The sequence below is a fragment of the Mauremys mutica genome, chromosome 2 (assembly GCF_020497125.1).
Source record: "Mauremys mutica isolate MM-2020 ecotype Southern chromosome 2, ASM2049712v1, whole genome shotgun sequence".
Taxonomy (NCBI): domain Eukaryota; kingdom Metazoa; phylum Chordata; order Testudines; family Geoemydidae; genus Mauremys; species Mauremys mutica.
Genome location: NC_059073.1, coordinates 281,045,523 through 281,065,144, shown reverse-complemented (window position 1 = coordinate 281,065,144; position 19,622 = coordinate 281,045,523). Strand labels below are relative to the sequence as shown.

The 19,622-nt window shown below is 43.9% G+C and overlaps 1 protein-coding gene across 4 annotated transcripts in view; it reads right to left on the bottom strand.

The window, feature by feature from the left end:
• The window catches only part of XYLB (xylulokinase), a 164,347-nt gene that overhangs the window by 26,954 nt on the left and 117,771 nt on the right, over positions 1-19,622 (bottom strand). The gene's annotated exons all lie outside the window — the stretch shown is intronic.

The window sequence follows — 19,622 nt, the reverse complement described above, 5'->3', positions numbered from 1 at the left end:
CTTACAAAATCAGCAAAATTCTCAAAACACATCTCTTTGTGATGTTCATAATCACTAATCAGCGAAATCGTGGCAAACTCCATCTGCCTGAATGATAAGAACGTGTTTCAAAGAATAATAATTAGGGAGGTACTAACACATTCTGATAAAATAGTCTTTCTGAACCTTCACCCAAAACAGGAAAGAATGGTTACTTACCTTGCAATAACTGTGACTCTCCACACATATTTCACTTTTGGTGCACACGTGCCCCATGTATGCAACACAGCAGTTCCCGTGCAGGCCATGCCTGCACTGAGTTCCCTCTCACTTCCCATAGATGAGAGCATAAAGGGCAGGACTCAGGTCCTTTGCTAATAAGAATCCCTCACCAGCAGGACACTGATCAGTGGGGATGAAAGGTAGGATTCAGAATCTGTGTGGACAACCCATCAGGAAGAATCACAGTTACTGCAAGGTAAATAATTGTTCTTTCTTCTTCGAGTGATTGTCCACACAGTTTCTACTCTTGGTGACTACCAAGCTGTAACCTAGTGCTAGGAGGCTGGTGAGCAGAGGCCCATTTCAAGAGTGACTGTAGGATACCTAACTGAACTAGCAACTATACTGAAAGCTTGTACCAAAGAATAATGGGTACTAAAGGTCTGGATAAAACTTCACATTGCTGATCTACATATCTCGGCTGTGGGGATGCTACCCAAGCAGGCTGTGGAGGCCAGTCACCTGAACTCCGGTGGAATGAATTCTAATCTGTCCAGGTGGCTCTTTCTTAGCCAAACCAGAGCAACTCATGACACAGTCAAAGACCCACTTCGTCTCTGTGAAGACACAGGCTGCCCCGTACCCCTTTCAGCAAATGTAGAGAAGAGTCCAGGTGTACACCTGAATGGACTGGTCCTATTCAAGTAAAAGGATAATGGTCTCACAACATCCAACATGTGAAGTCTCATTTCACTTGCTGTGGAATGTGGTTAAGAGCTACAGGGCTCTACCTTGCAGCCATGGGAGAGAAGAAGGAACTGAGTGAAGATTATGGCTGCCCTGTTCTTTATGTGCATTGCTATGCAGAGCAAGAGGACACTGAAAGCACAGGCATAGCCCCCAACAGACACGGCTGTTGAAAATAATCCAATCTTATGCTCATGTGCACCAAGAGCAGAATCTGTGTGGACAATCTCTTGAAGAACTGAGCCCATACCTTTTGGGATATTAAAAATAGCATCCTATTCATCTTTGAATCAACGTTTCAAGAAATGCCTCCTTCTCTTCATTAATAATTCACTCACTGTCCTGAGTCTTGTCATTTGTTTTTATGCTTGTCAGAGCACAGAATCTGTCTTTATGTCCATAACCCCAATTCAGCAAAGTACTTAAGCATATTAGTAGTAGAGGTGGTTGCAAATTTCACAATTAAATAGTTTTTCATTGAAAAATGCTAATTTCTCTAAACCAAAACTTTTTTTGTCAGTTTCAACAAAAGTATCGTTGGAAAGCTCTCTCAGGTTTAGGATGGGATTTCTGGTCAAAATGAGAACAAGAGACTAGCCCACCTCAGACAGCCTGATGGTCAGGACACTCACCTGGAATGTGGGAGACCCAGATTTAAGTCCCTTGCCCTCAACAGGCAGAGAAGGGACTCAATTCCAGGTGAGTGCCCTGCCCATGGGGCTATTCTGGGCATGCTCTATGGCTTTTCACATACAATTTCAGAAGGTCTTAGTTTCATCCCAATGCAGAATGGGAACATTTTTGAAACCTTAAAAATTTTCAATGGATAGGAAAACCATTTCCTGCCCAGATGCTGTGAGTAGTCCCATTGACTTCAAAAAGACTATTCATATGCTTGAAGCTAGGCAAATATTTAAATACCATTGCTGAAGTAGGGCCCATGTTTGTAATGCGCAGCATGAATTTATGGAAGTAGATGTTTTGTAATAATCAATAGTAACTACTATAGTGTTTGGTACTGTTAAATGCTATAATGCTGAAGACCCCTCCCAAAGAGATATTTCACTGATTACATCTATATTATTATATCAGCCTCAATTTGGCTTGAGCTGAAGACAAAACACAATGGAAAAGGTGGTCAAACAGCTCTGGAGGCTACAAACAACTATTTATATTCTACCTTTTAGAGAATCTGTAGTCAAATCCCTGACCATAAAAAACTACAACAAAGTGAAGATGTAGATTACATAGGGTTCTCATACAATTTCTGAACCTACAGTGACTTGCTCAGGTAGAGACTTTATGACACCGCCAAAGCATTGCAAAGAGAACCTCACTTTACCAATACATTAATCTTATTTTCCTTTTTGGTGCATATTCAGTGATGCACAAATTGTGTTTTAAAACCATTAAGATCTCTGTCAATGTCAGTAAACAAATCAACCAAATGGCAGAGTGATTCCTCAGGGGAAACAAGTTTCAATTATACCTACATAGAGTGACAGATCCCTGCCAAGATTATCAAAACAATGTAATGCAGAAACAAGTGAAAAATAACCAATAAACCACTGTGCCTGGAAACAAATTTGAACTCTTTATGGTTTGCCTATTAGTTGAATTTCTCTTTTGCTACACCTTGTTGTGGGCATGATATTCTCAAAAAGGCATCACATCCAAGATGAAAGCACCGCATTTGAAAGTCATCCTGCAAAACAGACAGAAGTGAAAAACAGAAATACATTTACCTCACTTTGCCGCACAACAGTTACCAATTCAAAGAATGAGACTGGCTTCTGCCTCCAGCCACATGGGGAATGCATCACACGGTGCCACTATACCAAGGTCAGGGATGAACAATGTAGAACATAAAGGTGATAAGGGCAAATAGTAGGAGTCCAAATGAAAATTACAACCACTTCTTGGGTAAATTGCTTCTTTCAACTACTTCTACCCATGCACACTCCAGCCCTTTGTCCTTTTATATGCTTTTGTTATGCAAGCATCCAGCTTTGGATCACTGTAATAATATAGGAATATGTTGCTGTATATTTTAATTAGCCAAGGTAAACATTGGGCTACAACTTGCTTGTTTTGTGCATTCTCCAGATTTGTATTAAGTGACTTCAGTGTCCATACAGAAGACAATTCTTCTGTGTTGGCTCAGGGTCTCGTGGCCATCATGACTCATCACTGAGTTACCTTTGAGACTGAGCCTGTTCAAATGCAATGAGTCATCAATTACCCGCAGGGTTCAGCCAATCCACAGGTGAGGTTCCATTCTTTTGATCCCAAGGCAGGTATATAGGCTCCTAAGAGAAACGGTTTCTCCAGTCTGCTCATCACTAACTGGCCAGGAACATTCCCCCTGCCAGTAGTTTCAACAGACTACCTTTGCTCCTGCTCCAGCCCATGCCTGTTCCCATGCCAGCCAGACCCTATTCCAGCTTTCATCTGCTTCTGCCTCACCTGGCAACTCTGACCATTTCAGCAGATTGCCCTTTTCATGCTTGGTCAAGCAACTGAGATGAAAACCTCTGTCACATCTGCTACTGAGATGTTGGAGTTAATTCAGTGCCTCCAGAGCCAACGTGTCCAGCTCCAATTGGAGAAAATCCTCTCTGCTCACAGATCTCGACAACCCCAGTACTCCCAGTGCGGCCAGATGCAGTACCTTTAGAACAAGGCCTGAAGGCCCTGCTGCCAGGGAAGTTGGATGGGAACTACCAGAAGTTCTGCAGGTTTCTCAACCAATGCCATCTGTTTTTCCTGATGTGCACTGAGATGTAACCCACTAATCAGGCCAAAGTGGGGCTTGTTATCAGTTTATTGACTGGCGAAGCTCTAGACTGCACCTTTCCTCTCCTAGAACAGTCAAGCCAGGTCCGCGGCAATTTTGACAAGTTCCTCCATGCCGTCTCACTCATATTTGATGGTCCAAACCGTGCTCATACCACCATTTGTGTTTGGGGGTTACTTGCTGTGTACTGAGCTTGTGTTTGTCAGTCTGTTTGTTTGTTTGAAGGACCGTGTGCTGTGGCTGGCAGTTGGAGGCTGTGAGCTTCAAAGGAAGGTTTGAAAGCTAGAAGCCTTTGGTAATTGGCTGAGCCTTAATCAGTGGGTGGGGCATTCACACAGGCCAGGGCTTTATAAAGCAGTGCACAAGTGACCAGGGAGCTTTGCGAACAGAGGCTTCTAGCTTTCAAACCTTCCTTGGACTTCTCTATTTCAAAGAGTTCTCTCAGGTCTCCTTGGTCTATAGTTGATCTATAGACTCTAAACCAATGTTATGTATGGAGTGACGTTTAGAGAGCATGTGGCACTCATCAGAATGTTTCTAGTAGTTGACAGCCTGGTAAATTCTAGGTATCTCCAACAAAGTCTGATCTACTTGTCTATCTATATCACAGCAAGATGGATCAAAGTAAAATCTGCTTGGCTGCTTTTGTGGAGGCAGATCTGTATATGGACAGTGCAGAGGCAAAGACTACCCTTCTTGGGTTTCAGCAAGTTATGCTCATTGTGGAGTTGGGGGGTTCAAGAGAATGGGTCTGAAAAAGCCTGAGTTTGATAACTTTTAGGTTATGGTTCATCTCTTCTCTCAGTCTCTCTTCTAAAGGTGGGGTGTCTGGGTTGGTATTCATTTTAAGGATTGTTCTTTTTTTAATTTGTACAAACTGTGTATTTTAGTGAATGATATACATGTAATTGGGTACATGTTATAAATAAACAACCACCCAATCATTTATGTACAAAGAGGCACAAAGACATCACTCATCCATCATTATCAACTGTTTTCAGCTGACTGGTTGAACTTCTCAAGGGCTGCCCATCCATCCTTTATGGCAGTGCACAAAAGGTACTTAAATTCAGTGCTGCTGAAATAACCTAACAACTGTAACAAACATAATTCATGGATTAAATCTTTTGACAGTTCATGGAATTGGTTTAAACATCTTTTTAATTAAAGCCCCATCTACAGTACACAAACAACACTGATGTGCAGAATTGTAGCTTTTTGATACACAATGTTTTCTCCTACTATGTATGTGCTAGCACTGCTAGGTGTAATGTAAGATCTATGAAAAGAAAGGGACACATCTGCTACACATATCTTATCTGCTGTAAGAAACGTATTGGCTTTGTTTTAATATTGGTTAAAACAGTAATGCCTGTAGAAAAAAGGAAGAAAGAAGCAAAGATAACATCAGTTTACTGGTGCAATAGGTAGAAGTGACACACACTTTCCTATACAAGTTCTGTCTGAATCTATCTACTTTGAATAGAATCCTACTCTGCCTAAGGAATGCCCTCGCAGATCTCAAACCTCTAGCTGTCATCTCAAAGGGCAGGGACCTATGTCCCTTCTCTCTGCAGACTGGGGTTTTAGGCCACAGTCCCCTTACACTCACTGTTAGTCTTTAAGGTACCACCAGACTCCTTGTTGTTTTTGTGGATACAGACTAACACGGCTACCTCCTGATACTTTACACTCACTGTGATTCTCTCCAAGCAGGTCTGACTAAGCATCTAGCCTCTACACTTTGCTTTGTGTCCAAGGGCTATGACCAATGACTAAAGTAACCCAAACCGCTTTTTCAAAGCAGAGTACAATTATTTAAGGACAAAAGCATACCGAGAAAAAAATATAGAACAAAATAAATGTCAAAACACATACTAAATGTGCCAGAAGTGACCCATTTTCCACACAGGGGAGTCTGGCAGGCTGAAGTCCTTCTAGCCCTCCAGCAGATTTGGGACCAAAGGGCAGGTCCTTTTATTGAAACAAATAGAAGGCTTCTCGGTCAGGATAAATTCAGCCTTTTAAAACAGAACTCTTGCTTTGTCTCCCAGCTTCCTGAAAACAGGTAAACCCAGTCACAGCCCTTTCTTCCCCAAAAGGCTGGGTATCTGCATAACCAGCTTTGGGATTTTGCATTAATTATCTTCTAGTGATTCCAGATTCCACGGGAAATCCACCAGTGAGCCAGATACATATAAATACATACAACATGTATTGATACAGAAGGCTGTGAATATTCTAAAGGCTCACATTTTCTGGCCCATTTGAATACAATGGTTTTTGAAGTGCTCATGCTTTCAAATCTGGTTCAAACATTCAGATAACATTCATAATATTAAATCCAATAGTATCAAGATAGGCCTGTGTTCATTATATCTGTCACAGTGAGCAGATCATTGAATTAACTATTACAAATATGTACTGTGGGCCTAATTCAAAGACCATGGAAGTCTATGGAAATATTCCTGTTGACTTCAGTAGTTTTTGGATATCAGGTCCTATTTTAATCGTGGCATAATAATGTGTCCAAATCTGTCCTAAATTATGCTCATGAGATCTTAATGAAGTCAGAGGGCAGAATCTGATCTAACATTTTTAAGTTTAAAACCAATTTCAATTTCTGAATATAAATTTCAGTTAGGCTTAGATTCAGTTTGCACCCCAAATTCCACACCCACAGTGTCATTTGAAACTCTGGAGAAGACAGTTTCCTTTCTTTGGACCAAGTAGCTCAGCAGTAGCTACACATTCTAAAAAGTTTTATGGAGTTGGAACTTTCTTCTCATTCATGGCTGGGCCCCTAAATAAACTAGCATGATGAAACAAGCATTCAAGGTGCAATATCACCTCATTCCAGCAACAAATGTGATTGCAAATAACTGCAATTTATGATTTACAAGTAAAGGCAAAAATCAATCCATCCTTTATTTCCCTGATTAAACCCCAAAATCTGCAATTTAAAGAAAACAAAAACAAAAACCATGAGTTTATATTCCTATTATTTTGTCTGATTTACAAAACAAACCCTTGAGAATTGTTCCTACTTATAAATCCACATACACCACCTCCAAAAATCATGTTAGTCTTTCTTATTATTACATAGTTGGCAAAATTAATCTCATGCTCTTTAGTGAATAGTTCAAGGCTTCCCCTTGTCATGTACATTAAAGCTTGATCACACGCAAGGCACCAAGTGCCCCTTTGTGCCCCTCCAGAAGGTACTCAGCAGCTTACAGAGTCAGATCCTTAGTCACAAGCATTTCTGCCAGACTGTGGTATAGCACAGCTTCATACATTCCATTCAATTGTGAATGCTTTAACTCACAATAAAGAGAAAATACTGCTGCAAAACAGGTTTCACTGCAGTTTAGCTCTAGCTGAATAGGGCATGGATGGCGTTAACTGGAATAGCCAAGTTCTGGATCTGGTAAACTAGTACAAATGATCGGCCCAAAATGATTCTAAACCCTGGTTTAAAGACAAATGGATAGAATTCTGTCATCCCTGCAATACTAAAAAGTGAAAATTGAAAAGCTATGTCAAAAGCCATTTTAAAATGTTATTTCTTTTTATTTCAAAATGGTAACCACACTACTCTGGAGAAAACATGGGAGGAATGAACAAGTGTATCTACTTCAAAAATTTGCAAAGCGGTCACTTGGTCTACAGTTAACCTCTTCATTAAGCACTACAAGGTGGATCTTCTATCTTCTCCTTTGGCAGGAAGGTGCTGCTGGAGGTGGCCCAGAAATAACAGACCTTTGAGCAAGCTCACAAAAAGAGGGTTACTTCTTTCCTACCAAATTTTTTTTTTATAACCTTTCCTATATCTGTCCACTGTTTGCTACTTCCCACACATCTAGAATTGTGGTAGACGCTGAGCTATACAATGGGAAATTTCTTACTGATAATTTCCTTTCTGCTAGCAGCATCTCCCACAATTATACCTATCCTGGATGGCTCCTGAGCCAAAGCACTGATATTAAGTGGAATTGTTACCATATGACCATCTTTCTTGGTATAATGTACATACAGTAACTCCTCGCTTAACATTGTAGTTATGTTCCTGAAAAATGCTACTTTAAGCGAAACGATGTTAAGTGAATCCAATTTCCCTGTAAGAATTAATGTAAACGGAGGGTTAGGTTCCAGGGAATATTTTTTTTTGCCAGACAAAAGACTATATTTTATTTTATACACACACATATATACACTGTATACGTTTAACAAACAATTTAATACTGTACACAGCAATGATGATTGTGAAGCTTGGTTGAGGTGGTGGAATCAGAGGGTGGAAGAGGGTGGGATATTTCCCAGGGAATGCCTTACTGCTAAATGATGAACTAGCACTCGGCTGAGCCCTCAAGGGTTAACACATTGTTGTTAATGTAGCCTCATACTCTACAAGGCAACACGAATGGAGGGAGGGGAGACAGCATGGTAGAGAGACAGACAGAGACACACACTCTGCGTGAGAGAGAGAGAGACATGCATTGCCCCTTTAAGTACGCTGACCCCAATCTTAAGTACACTGCTTTTTTAAGTAGATCAGCAAGTTGAGACAGCAGTTGCTGCCAGTAAGCTCCCTCCGTCCTGAGCCCTGTCGTGTCCCCCCCTGCTCTGTGGAGATGGGATATAGAAGCAGGGGGCAGGAGCGAGGGGAGGGGGACACCCTAACATTAGCACTCCTTTTCCCACCCTTGCACAGCAAGCAGGAGGCTCCTGGGAGCAGCTCCAAGGCAGAGGACAGGAGCAGCACACAGCATTGGGGGGGAGGGACAGCTGAACAGTCTGTCAATTGATAGCCTGCTGGGCGGCTGCTGCACAGGGAACTTAGGGGAGCGGGGAGCTGATAGGGGAAGTTGACGGGGGGGCTGCTGGTCCACCCTGGTTCCAAGCCCCCACAGGTAGCTCCAATGGGCTGCTCTTCCTGCAAGCAGTGGACAAAGCAGGCAGCTGCCAAACAACGTAATAAGGGAGCATTGCACAACTTTAAACAAGCACGTTCTCTAATTGATCAGCAAAGTAACAACAAAACAATGTTAACCAGGACGACTTTAAGTGAGGAGTTATTGGAGTTATTTTGTCATCTCTGAAATATTTGTTAATAGTGATGTTATGCAAATTTTACAGCATGGGAATAATTCATCTAGCAGCAAGCAGGAGCAGAGGGGGCACGGCCCCACTATACAGTGCCAGAACACAGATTCATCTCTGTGAGCTGCAGAGGGAGGAGAGCAACCCAGATGTCCAGAATTGTGGATGATGCCACTAGCAGAAAGGAAATTATCAGTAAGAAATTTTCCATTCTCTGTGATCTTTCTCTGTTTGAGGCACAAATTTGACAGAATATTTTGATGAAGCCAGGGCTGCATTCCAATGCTAAAGATAAAAAATATGGATCTCAGCTGGCCAGAAAGGAATATTAGTACCTTCTAGCATTCTAGTCCAACTTCCTGAACAACAAAAGTTTCAGAATTTCATCCAGTGATTTCTACATTTAGCCCAACAATTTGAGGATGAACTACAGTATACATTTTAGCAAGAGATTTAGTGTTGATTTAAATACACAAAGTGATGGAGAACTTACCAGATACTTTGATAATCTGTGCTAGTGGTTAATTACACTTGCTGTTAAAGAATTGCATCTTCTTTCCAGTTTGAGTGTTGTGACTTCAACTTCCAGCCACTGGATCTTGCCATCGCTTTGTCTCTGCTAGATTAATTAGCATTCTAATACCAAGTATCTTCTCCCTGCATAGATACATCTAGACCATGACTAATTTGCTTCTTAGCCTTCTTTTTGATAAGCTAAATAGATTGAGCTCCTTTTGTCACTGTAAAGCATGTTTTCCAGACCACGAATCATTAGTGGTTAGAGTTGGTGGTGTGCTACCTGTTTCTAGTAGACATATGTCTTCGCCATAAACAGTGTCATGCCCCAATCTGTGCATGTCCTATTGAAATCTATGGGAGTTGATCATGCACTGTACTTCCAGTTAAGAAGTCAATGATCAAATTGACATGGAACTACAAATTTCTCATTAATAGCATTGGAGTGTAGCCCTGACTTCATGAAGATATTCTGTCAAAATGAGAAATGCATGCTTCAATCTGAGAACAGATCATTATAATTCTTATATATACACACACAAGGGACACAAAATATTCTAGAAGTCTTGTTGCCTACATGCCAATATACAATTATTGTTTTTGAAACTGCTGACTTGCTTCTTTAAAAAAACATTATAACATTTAACATTGCATTATTTTAAAAAAATCTATTTTATTTTTCCCATATAGAGGCATATTCAGCCCGGTGAAACTCACAAGAGAAATAAAATTAATACTGGCACCATACATATAGCATCTTCCTACAGGAATTTCAAGGCATTGCATGAAGATAGGAAAATTGGGAAAAGTGAAGCATAGAGAAGTTAAAGGACTTTGCCCAATGTCACACAATAAGTCAGTGGAAGAATCATGAATAGAACCCAGGTCTCCTGTTTCTGTCCTCTAATGGCTACAGTACAAAACTATGAGGTTCTACAACAGCTAATCTGCAGGGCTTGTGCTACCTGGAGAAGGCATTCCATAAGGAAATGGGAAAAAACAGACCCAGCTTCAGAGTTTCCTAAAACCATAAAACTAAATGAAAAGATTCACAATGGAAATGGCCTGAGCTTGAACACCAGATCTAGAGGGTGAAGGTAGAGAACATACATCAGGGAAATTTAGATTCAGATCTAATTCCAGTGCAAAACATTGTGGTTCTCCACTACAGGTGAAACTGGAACAACAAATCCAGGAACAATTGCAAACTTTGGGAAAAGTTCAAATTGGGATCCAATTTGGAATCTAAACTTCATTACTTGAGTCTATATCAAATTTGCACAAACATCTGCAAACCAAAGCCTCTGTGTTTCTCCCATTTCTAGTCTTTGGTTGTTGTGACAGGCACACTTATCAATATACCAAGGCCTAAAGAAAAGACAAAAAAGGGTGTGATCCAGGTGATCAGACTTTTATTTGATCGAGGTGGTCAGGATTCAGTCCAATGTGTGGACAAGATGCAAAATACAAGGCTTTAGTATGGGAAGCTTAGAATGTTACAGGACTCAATTATTTTACATAGTTATCTGTAAACCTCAATTTCCTAATTCAATATTTCTGAGGTAAGCAATCTGAAAGAATATAAAAAAGATAACCTCCTGGGCCTAACCCTGATGAGCTCACCAAGGCAAACTGCCACTGACTGAAAGAGAAACAGTTGCTTGCAGAAAGCAAAGCTAAGTAAAAAAGGGAATCCATTCATTTGTTTTCCTATTTAAACAAAAAAGTTCCATATGAAGCACCAAAGATGGAGGCAGCACCACTGGGCAAGCAAACATATTAAGCTGGAAACATTCATTCTCTGCTTTTGGACAATGTGATTGCAGAGCCATTGGCCATTATCTTTGAAAACTCATGGTGATCGAGGGAGGGCCCGGATGACTGGAAAAAAGCTAATGTAGTGCCCATCTTTAAAAAAGGGAAGGAGGAGGATCCGGGGAACTACAGGCCAGTCAGCCTCACCTCAGTCCCTGGAAAAATCATGGAACAGGTCCCCAAGGAATCAATTCTGAAGCACTTAGAGGAGAGGAAAGTGATCAGGAACAATCAGCATGGATTCACCAAGGGCAAGTCATGCCTGGCTAACCTAATTGCCTTCTGTGATGAGATAACTGGCTCTGTGGATGAGGGGAAAGCAGTGGATGTGTTATTCCTTGACTTTAGCAAAGTTTTTGATACGGTCTCCCACAGTATTCTTGTCAGCAAGTTAAAGAAGTATGGGCTGGATGAATGGACTATAAGGTGGATAGAAAGCTGGCTAGATCATCGGGCTCAACAGGTAGTGATCAATGGTTCCATGTCTAGTTGGCAGCCGGTATCAAGTGGAGTGCCCCAAGGGTCAGTTCTGGGGCTGGTTTTGTTCAATATCTTCATTAATGATCTGGAGGATGGCGTGGACTGCACCCTCAGCAAGTTTGCAGATGACACTAAACTGGGAGGAGTGGTAGATACGCTGGAGGGTAGGGATAGGATAGGATACAGAGAGACCTAGACAAATTAGAGGATTGGGCCAAAAGAAATCTGATGAGGTTCAACAAGGACAAGTGCGCTGGTGAGTATCTGAGTGTCTGTTGGGGGGGCAGTTTGGCAATTTGACTGTGTGCTTGATTGTTTGATTGCTTGTTTGACCAATTTGATTTGGGAGTGCTTTGTTCCAGCTGGGCCTGACTGTTATAAAAAGGCAGTCAGCTGCGAACCAGCTGAGCAGCGAACAGCAGAGAGGCAAACAGAAGGAGTTTGCCTGGGATCCCTCTGAGCAGAGGTACGCTAAGTGCTGCAGTAGGGGGACTGCGCTGGTGAGTATCTGAGTGTCTGTTGCGGGGGCAGTTTGGCAGTTTGACTGTGTGCTTGATTGTTTGATTGCTTGTTTGACCAGTTTGATTTGGGAGTGCTTTGTTCCAGCTGGGCCTGACTGTTATAAAAAGGCAGTCAGCTGCGAACCAGCTGGGCAGCGAACAGCAGAGAGGAAAACAGAAGGAGTTTGCCTGGGAGTTCGCCTGGAGAGAGCTCTTAGAAGGAAGAGACCATGGATGCTGAGCAATCCGCCGTTGTGATCTGCACAGGATGCGCCATGTTTGTCTTCCTTCCACAGGATAGAAGCGACTTCGTCTGTACAAAGTGCAAGCCGATCTCCATCTTGGAAGAGAAGATTCAAGGTCTGGAGAAACGAATAACAACCCTGCGTTCCATAAAAGAAAATGAGGATTTCCTGGATAGACGTCAGGATCAGCTTCAGCGGGCACAATGTTCTGAAGATTCAGAGCAGGCTATGCAGCGGGGACAGAAGGCCAGCGAAGATAAGTGGCGGCATGTGACTTCCAGAAGGGGAAAGAGTACCAGAAACATCCATGTACCAGAAACACAGATACAGGTGAGCAACCGTTTTCATGTTCTCTCCACAGGTACTAGTGCAGAGAGTGGAGTGGATGATACACCTGAGGGAACAGAGCAGAAGGAGACCACTGATTGGAAGGCATGAGATGCACCGTCCTAGGGATGGGGGTTCCACGACCACCACTCCCAAGAGGAGGAGGAGGAGGGTGGTGGTGGGTCAGGGACTCTCTCCTCAGGGGGACTGAGTCATCTATCTGCCGCCCTGACCAGGAAAACCGAGAGGTGTGCTGCTTGCCAGGCGCTAGGATTCACGATGTGACGGAGAGACTGCCGAGACTCATCAAGTCCTCGGATCAATACCCCTTCCTGCTTCTCCACGTGGGCACCAATGATACTGCCAAGAATGACCTTGAGCGCATCACTGCAGACTACGTGGCTTTGGGAAGAAGGATAAAGGAGTTTGAGGCGCAAGTGGTGTTCTCGTCTATCCTCCCTGTGGCAGGAAAAGGCCAGGGTAGAGACCGTTGAATCGTGGAAATCAACGAATGGCTACGCAGATGGTGTCGGAGAGAAGGGTTTGGATTCTTTGACCATGGGATGGTCTTCCAAGAAGAAGGATTGCTAGGCAGAGACGGGCTCCACCTCACGAAGAGAGGGAAGAGCATCTTTGCAAGCAGGCTGGCTAACCTAGTGAGGAGGGCTTTAAACTAGGTTCACCGGGGGAAGGAGACCAAAGCCCTGAGGTAAGTGGGGAAGTGGGATTCCGGGAGGAAGCACAAGCAGGAAACTGCAAGAGGGGAGGACTCCTGTCTCAGACCGAGAAAGCGGGACAATCAGCGAGTTATCTTAAGTGCCTATACACAAATGCAAGCCTGGGGAACAAGCAGGGAGAACTAGAAGTCCTGGCACAGTCAAGGAATTATGATGTAATTTGAATAACTGAGACTTGGTGGGATAACTCACATGATTGGAGTACTGTCATGGATGGATATAAACTGTTCAGGAAGGACAGGCAGGGCAGAAAAGGTGGGGGAGTTGTGTTGTATGTAAGAGAGCAGTATGACTGCTCAGAGCTCCAGTATGAAACTGCAGAAAAACCTGAGAGTCTCTGGATTAAATTTAGAAGTATGAACAACAAGGGTGATGTCGTGGTGGGAGTCTGCTACAGACCACCGGTCCAGGGGGATGAGGTGGACGAGGCTTTCTTCCAGCAACTAACGGAAGTTGCTAGATCACAGGCCCTGGTTCTCATGGGTGACTTTAATCACCCCGATATCTGCTGGGAGAGCAATACAGCAGTGCACAGGCAATCCAGGAAGTTTCTGGAAAGTGTAGGGGACAATTTCCTGGTGCAAGTGCTGGAGGAACCAACTAGGGGAAAAGCTCTTCTTGACCTGTTGCTCACAAACAGGGAAGAAATAGTAGAGGAAGCAATAGTGGATGGGAACCTGGGAGGCAGTGACCATGAGATGGTCGAGTTCAGGATCCTGACACAAGGAAGAAAGGAGAGCAGTAGAACAGAGACCCTGGACTTCAGAAAAGCAGACTTCGACTCCCTCAGGGAACTGATGGGCAAGGTCCCCTGGGAGAATAACATGACGGGGAAAGGAGTCGAGGGAAGCTGGCTGTATTTTAAAGAAACCTTATTGAGGTTGCAGGAACAAACCATCCCGATGTGTAGGAAGAAAAGTAAATATGGCAAGCGACCAGCTTGGCTCAACAGTGAAATCCTTGCTCGTCTTAAACACAAAAAAACAGCTTACAAGAAGTGGAAGATTGGACAAATAACCAGGGAGGAGTATAAAAGTATTGCTCAGACATGCAGGAGTGAAATTAAGAAAGCCAAATCACACTTGGAGTTGCAGCTAGCCGGAGATGTTAGGACTAACAAGAAGGGTTTCTTCAGATATGTTAGCAACAAGAAGAAAGTCAAGGAAAGTGTGGGCCCCTTGCTGAATGAGGGAGGGAACCTAGTGACAGAGGATGTGGAGAAAGCTAGTGTACTCAATGCTTTTTTTGCCTCTGTCTTCACAGACAAGGTCAGCTCCCAGACAGCTGCACTCTGCAGCACGGTATGGGGAGGAGGTGACCAGCTCTCTGTGGGGAAAGAAGTAGTTCGGGACTATTTAGAAAAGCTGGACGAGCACAAGTCCATGGGGCCGGATGCGCTGCATCCGAGGGTGCTAAAGGAGTTGGCCGATGAGATTGCAGAGCCATTGGCCATTATCTTTGAAAAATCATGGCGATCGGGGAAGGTCCCGGATGACTGGAAAAAGGCTAATGTAGTGCCCATCTTTAAAAAAGGGAAGAAGGAAGATCCAGGGAACTACAGGCCAGTCAGTCTCACCTCAGTCCCTGGAAAAATCATGGAACAGGTCCTCAAGGAATCAATTCTGAACCACTTAAAGGAGGGGAAAATGATCAGGAACAGTCAGCATGGATTCACCAAGGGCAAGTCATGCCTGACTAACCTAACTGCCTTCTATGATGAGATAACCGGCTCTGTGAATGAGGGGAAAGCAGTGGATGTGCTATTTCTGGACTTTAGCAAAGCTTTTGATATAGTCTCCCACAGTATTCTTGCCAGCAAGTTAAAGAAGTATGGGCTGGATGAATGGACGGTAAGGTGGATAGAAAACTGGCTAGATGGTCAGGCTCAACGGGTAGTGATCAATGGTTCCATGTCTAGTTGGCAGCCGGTATCAAGTGGGGTGCCCCAAGGGTCGGTGCTGGGGCCGGTTTTATTCAATATCTTCATTAACGATCTGGAGGATGGTGTGGACTGCACCCTTAGCAAGTTTGCAGATGACACTAAACTGGGAGGAGTGGTTGATACGCTGGAGGGTAGGGCTAGGATACAGAGGGACCTAGACAAATTAGAGGATTGGGCCAAAAGAAATATGATGAGGTTCAACAAGGACAAGTGCAGAGTCCTGCACTTAGGACGGAAGAATCCCATGCACTGCTACAGACTAGGGACCGAATGGCTGGGCAGCAGTTCTGCAGAAAAGGACCTAGGGGTTACGGTGGACGAAAAGCTGAATATGAGTCAACAGTGTGCCCTTGTTGCCAAGAAGGCTAATGGCATTTTGGGTTGTATAAGTAGGGGCATTTCCAGCAGATCGAGGGAAGTGATCATTCCCCTCTATTCAGCACTGGTGAGGCCTCATCTGGAGCACTGTGTCAAGTTTTGGGCCCCACACTACAAGAAGGATGTGGATAAATTGGAGAGAGTCCAGCGGAGGGCAACAAAAATGATTAGGGGGCTGGAACACATGACTTATGAGGAGAGGCTGAGGGAACTGGGATTGTTTAGCCTGCAGAAGAGAAGAATGAGGGGGGATTTGATAGCTGCTTTCAACTACCTGAAAGGGGGTTCCAAAGAGGATGGATCTAGACTGTTCTCAGTGGTAGAAGATGACAGAACAAGGAGTAATGGTCTCAAGTTGCAGAGGGGGAGGTTTAGGTTGGATATTAGGGAATAACTTTTTCACTAGTAGGGTGGTGAAGAACTGGAATGGGTTACCTAGGGAGGTGGTGGAATCTCCTTCCTTAAAGGTTTTTAAGGTCAGGCTTGACAAAGCCCTGGCTGGGATGATTTAGTTGGGTTTGGTCCTGCTTTGAGCAGGGGGTTGGACTAGATGACCTCCTGAGGTCCCTTCCAACCCTGAGATTCTATGACTCCACTGATAGCAAGAAATAGAATCAGTTACGGTTACCTGAGTGCCACAGTTTTTTTTCTGCTGAACATGACTGAACAATTATTTCAGGGTGGTTAAACACTGGAATAAACTGCCTAGGGAGGTTGTGGATTCCCCATCTCTGGAGATATTTAAGAGTAGGTTAGATAAATGTCTATCCAGGATGGTCTAGACAGTATTTGGTCCTGCCATGAGGGCAGGGGACTGGTCTCGATGACTTCTCGAGGTCCCTTCCAGTCCTAGAAACTATGAATCTATGAGTCCTGCACTTAAGACGGAAGAATCCCATGCACTGCTACAGACTAGGGACCGAATGGCTAGGGCAGCAGTTCTGCAGAAAAGGACCTGGGGTGTAGCAGGGTGAGCACCCACTCCAGCCCTGAAGGGGTTGGAAAAGCCCAGGAGAGGGCTGGGGCTGGGGCAGGGAGCAAAGCCCTGGCTGGCTGGGGGAAGTGGCTGCAGCTGGGGCCACGCCCCAAACAGACTAACCGGGCCTTATAAGAAGGCCAGGGCAGCCAGAAGCTCAGGACTCTCTCTCTCTGCTTATAGAGAGAGAAGGGCCTGGCTGCTAGGGAGCTCAGCAGGGTACTGGGAGTGGAGCAGGGCTGGGTGAAGGCTAGAGGAGCTGGGGAGCTCTGGCCTAGGAAAGCCCCAGACTGTGGGCCTAGCTGAGGGCCTAAGACCAGTTCCGGGGCTGCAGAGGGGCAGCCCAGCTATAGAGAGAAGCAGCAGGTCCAACCCAACCTTGCCTGTGGTGAGTGGTGTATACTGCAGTCTGCCCCAGGGAGTGGGGCTAGATGGTGACTGGCAGTATCCTTACATTGAGGCAAGGTGGAGAGACCCAGAGTGTGGGGGTACTGCCAGGGGGGCAGCAACCCAGAGAAAGGGGCACCGGGGTCCTGGGAGGGACACGGAGGCCAGCAGTGAGGCGGATCACCAGCCTGCAGGGGGTGCTCCCGGACGCTGGAAGAGCTAATTCCCATGGACAACCAGCAGGAGGCACCATAGGGGTGAGTCCACTCCCTTACAAGGGGTTACAGTGGACGAGAAGCTGGATATGAGTCAACAGTGTGCCCTGGTTGCCAAGAAGTCTAATGGCATTTTGGGCTGCATAAGTAGGGGCATTGCCAGCAGATCAAGGGACGTGATCATTCCCCTCTGTTCAACTTTGGTGAGGCCTCATCTGGAGTACTGTGTCAAGTTTTGGGCCCCACACTACAAGAAGGATGTGGAAAAATTGGAAACAGTCCAGCAGAGAGCAACAAAAATAATTAGGGGGCTGGAGCACATGATTTATGAGGAGAGGCTGAGGGAACTGGGATTGTTTAGTCTGCAGAAGAGAAGAATGAGAGGGGATTTGATAGCTGCTTTCAACTACCTGAAAGGGGGTTGCAAAGAGGATGGATCTAGACTGTTCTCAGTGGTGGCAGATGACAGAACAAGGAGTAATGGTCTCAAGTTGCAGTGGGGGAAGTTTAGGTTGAATATTAAGAAAAACTTTTTTCACTAGGAGGGTTGTGAAGCACTGGAATGGGTTACCTAGGGAGGTGGTGGAATCTCTTTCCTTAGAGGTTTTTAAGGTCAGGCTTGACAAAGCCCTGGCTGGGATGATTTAGTTGGGTTTGGTCCTGCTTTGAGCAGGGGGTTGGACTAGATGACCTCCTGAGGTCCCTTCCAACCCTGTGATTCTATGAATGTAGGGAATATATTGATAGCATAGCACAGTGTTCAACTCTTCACTAACCTGCTATGTGACCATGGGCAAGTCACTTCACTTCTCTGTGCCTCTATGTGTACATACAGCACCTAGTATAGGAGAGTTCCGATCTCGGTTGGACCCACGAGACACTACTGTTCCACACACACACACACACACACGCACACACACACCCCTTCTCTTTGAAAGTGAATTTTTAACAAGGGTCTCTTGTGGTCCCCAGGAACTTCCTCCATCCCATTACAGGTAAAATTAAGACCCGTTGATGGGTATGATGTTTTTAATTTAACTGAAAAATAATCATAGACAAACTAATAGGTAGAATGATTTTTTTTTTTTAAAGAATTGCTCTACATCAGAATTAAACTGTTCTGGCTCTCAGTGTATCTTAACAGGAAAGTTTTAGGTAGCTAGCCACTCACTGGGCTGGGCTCTTGTAAATTGGATGCTGTTGCCAAGCAACAGTAGGTGCTAAGGAATGAAATACAGTCTGTAGAAACCTAATAGCCTGAAGAAAAACAGAATCACAATCTAAGATTTATGGCATATTTAAAAAGGAGACAGAGAATGTCACAAACACACATACACACTATTAATTTATTGTAAATATAATTAGTATGTTTTCATAATGCATAATTAACTAGCAAAACAAAAGAAAACTGATAGGTGAATTGCTTTATATTTTTCTTTATTAAGCTTAAGTAGACAGTCTAAAGATTCTTAAGAAATTAATCCATTAAGACCGAGCCCTGACATCTACCATGAAAAGATTTCAGAAAAAGAATGCAGTGTTGATAAAGAACACTGTAATTCCCAATGGTCTATCCTTGCTATCTACCTATCTGTGTTTTTCTGCCATGCTCATTGACATGGCATCTGATCATCAGAAAATTCTGTGTAAGCCTATTAAGATTTAAAAACATTTTTAGCAAGTAAATTAGAATACATTAACACAACTCATCTGTGTTCACCCATCATGCATATTTTATACTACTCAGGCAAACTGCCTTTAAATGATATACCAGAGCTATGCGGGATACACTGTAGTGTAGTTAACAATGTAATCCTGTGATAAAGGTTGCTGTTTCCATAGATTTAATAGTTTATTTGGGGATCCTGATGGACTATGTATTTTAATCTGCAAATACAAGAGGAAGATTGGGCCAAAAGTTTTGATTGTAAACAAGAGAAGGGACTAACTGAAAGCTTAACAAGATCAAGTTGACCCAACAGAAACAGAAGAAGCTGCAGCAGCAGCAGGATTGCAACTTTGTTGTGACCTCCTTCCAAGTCTCAATTCCATGGGCCAAAATCTTCCCAGAGTTAAGGCCACTTTGGTCCCTTCCACTTTTGCAGAGTGGCCTTAAATGCTGCATAGTTATCCACAGACAGATATAGAGGGATCTCTGGTGGCACAGAACTGTCTTGGTGGCTGTTATATCACCATCTGTCTCTGCAGCTATATTGGGGGAGAAGGAAAGTGGGCATGACTGAACCTCAGTGACCT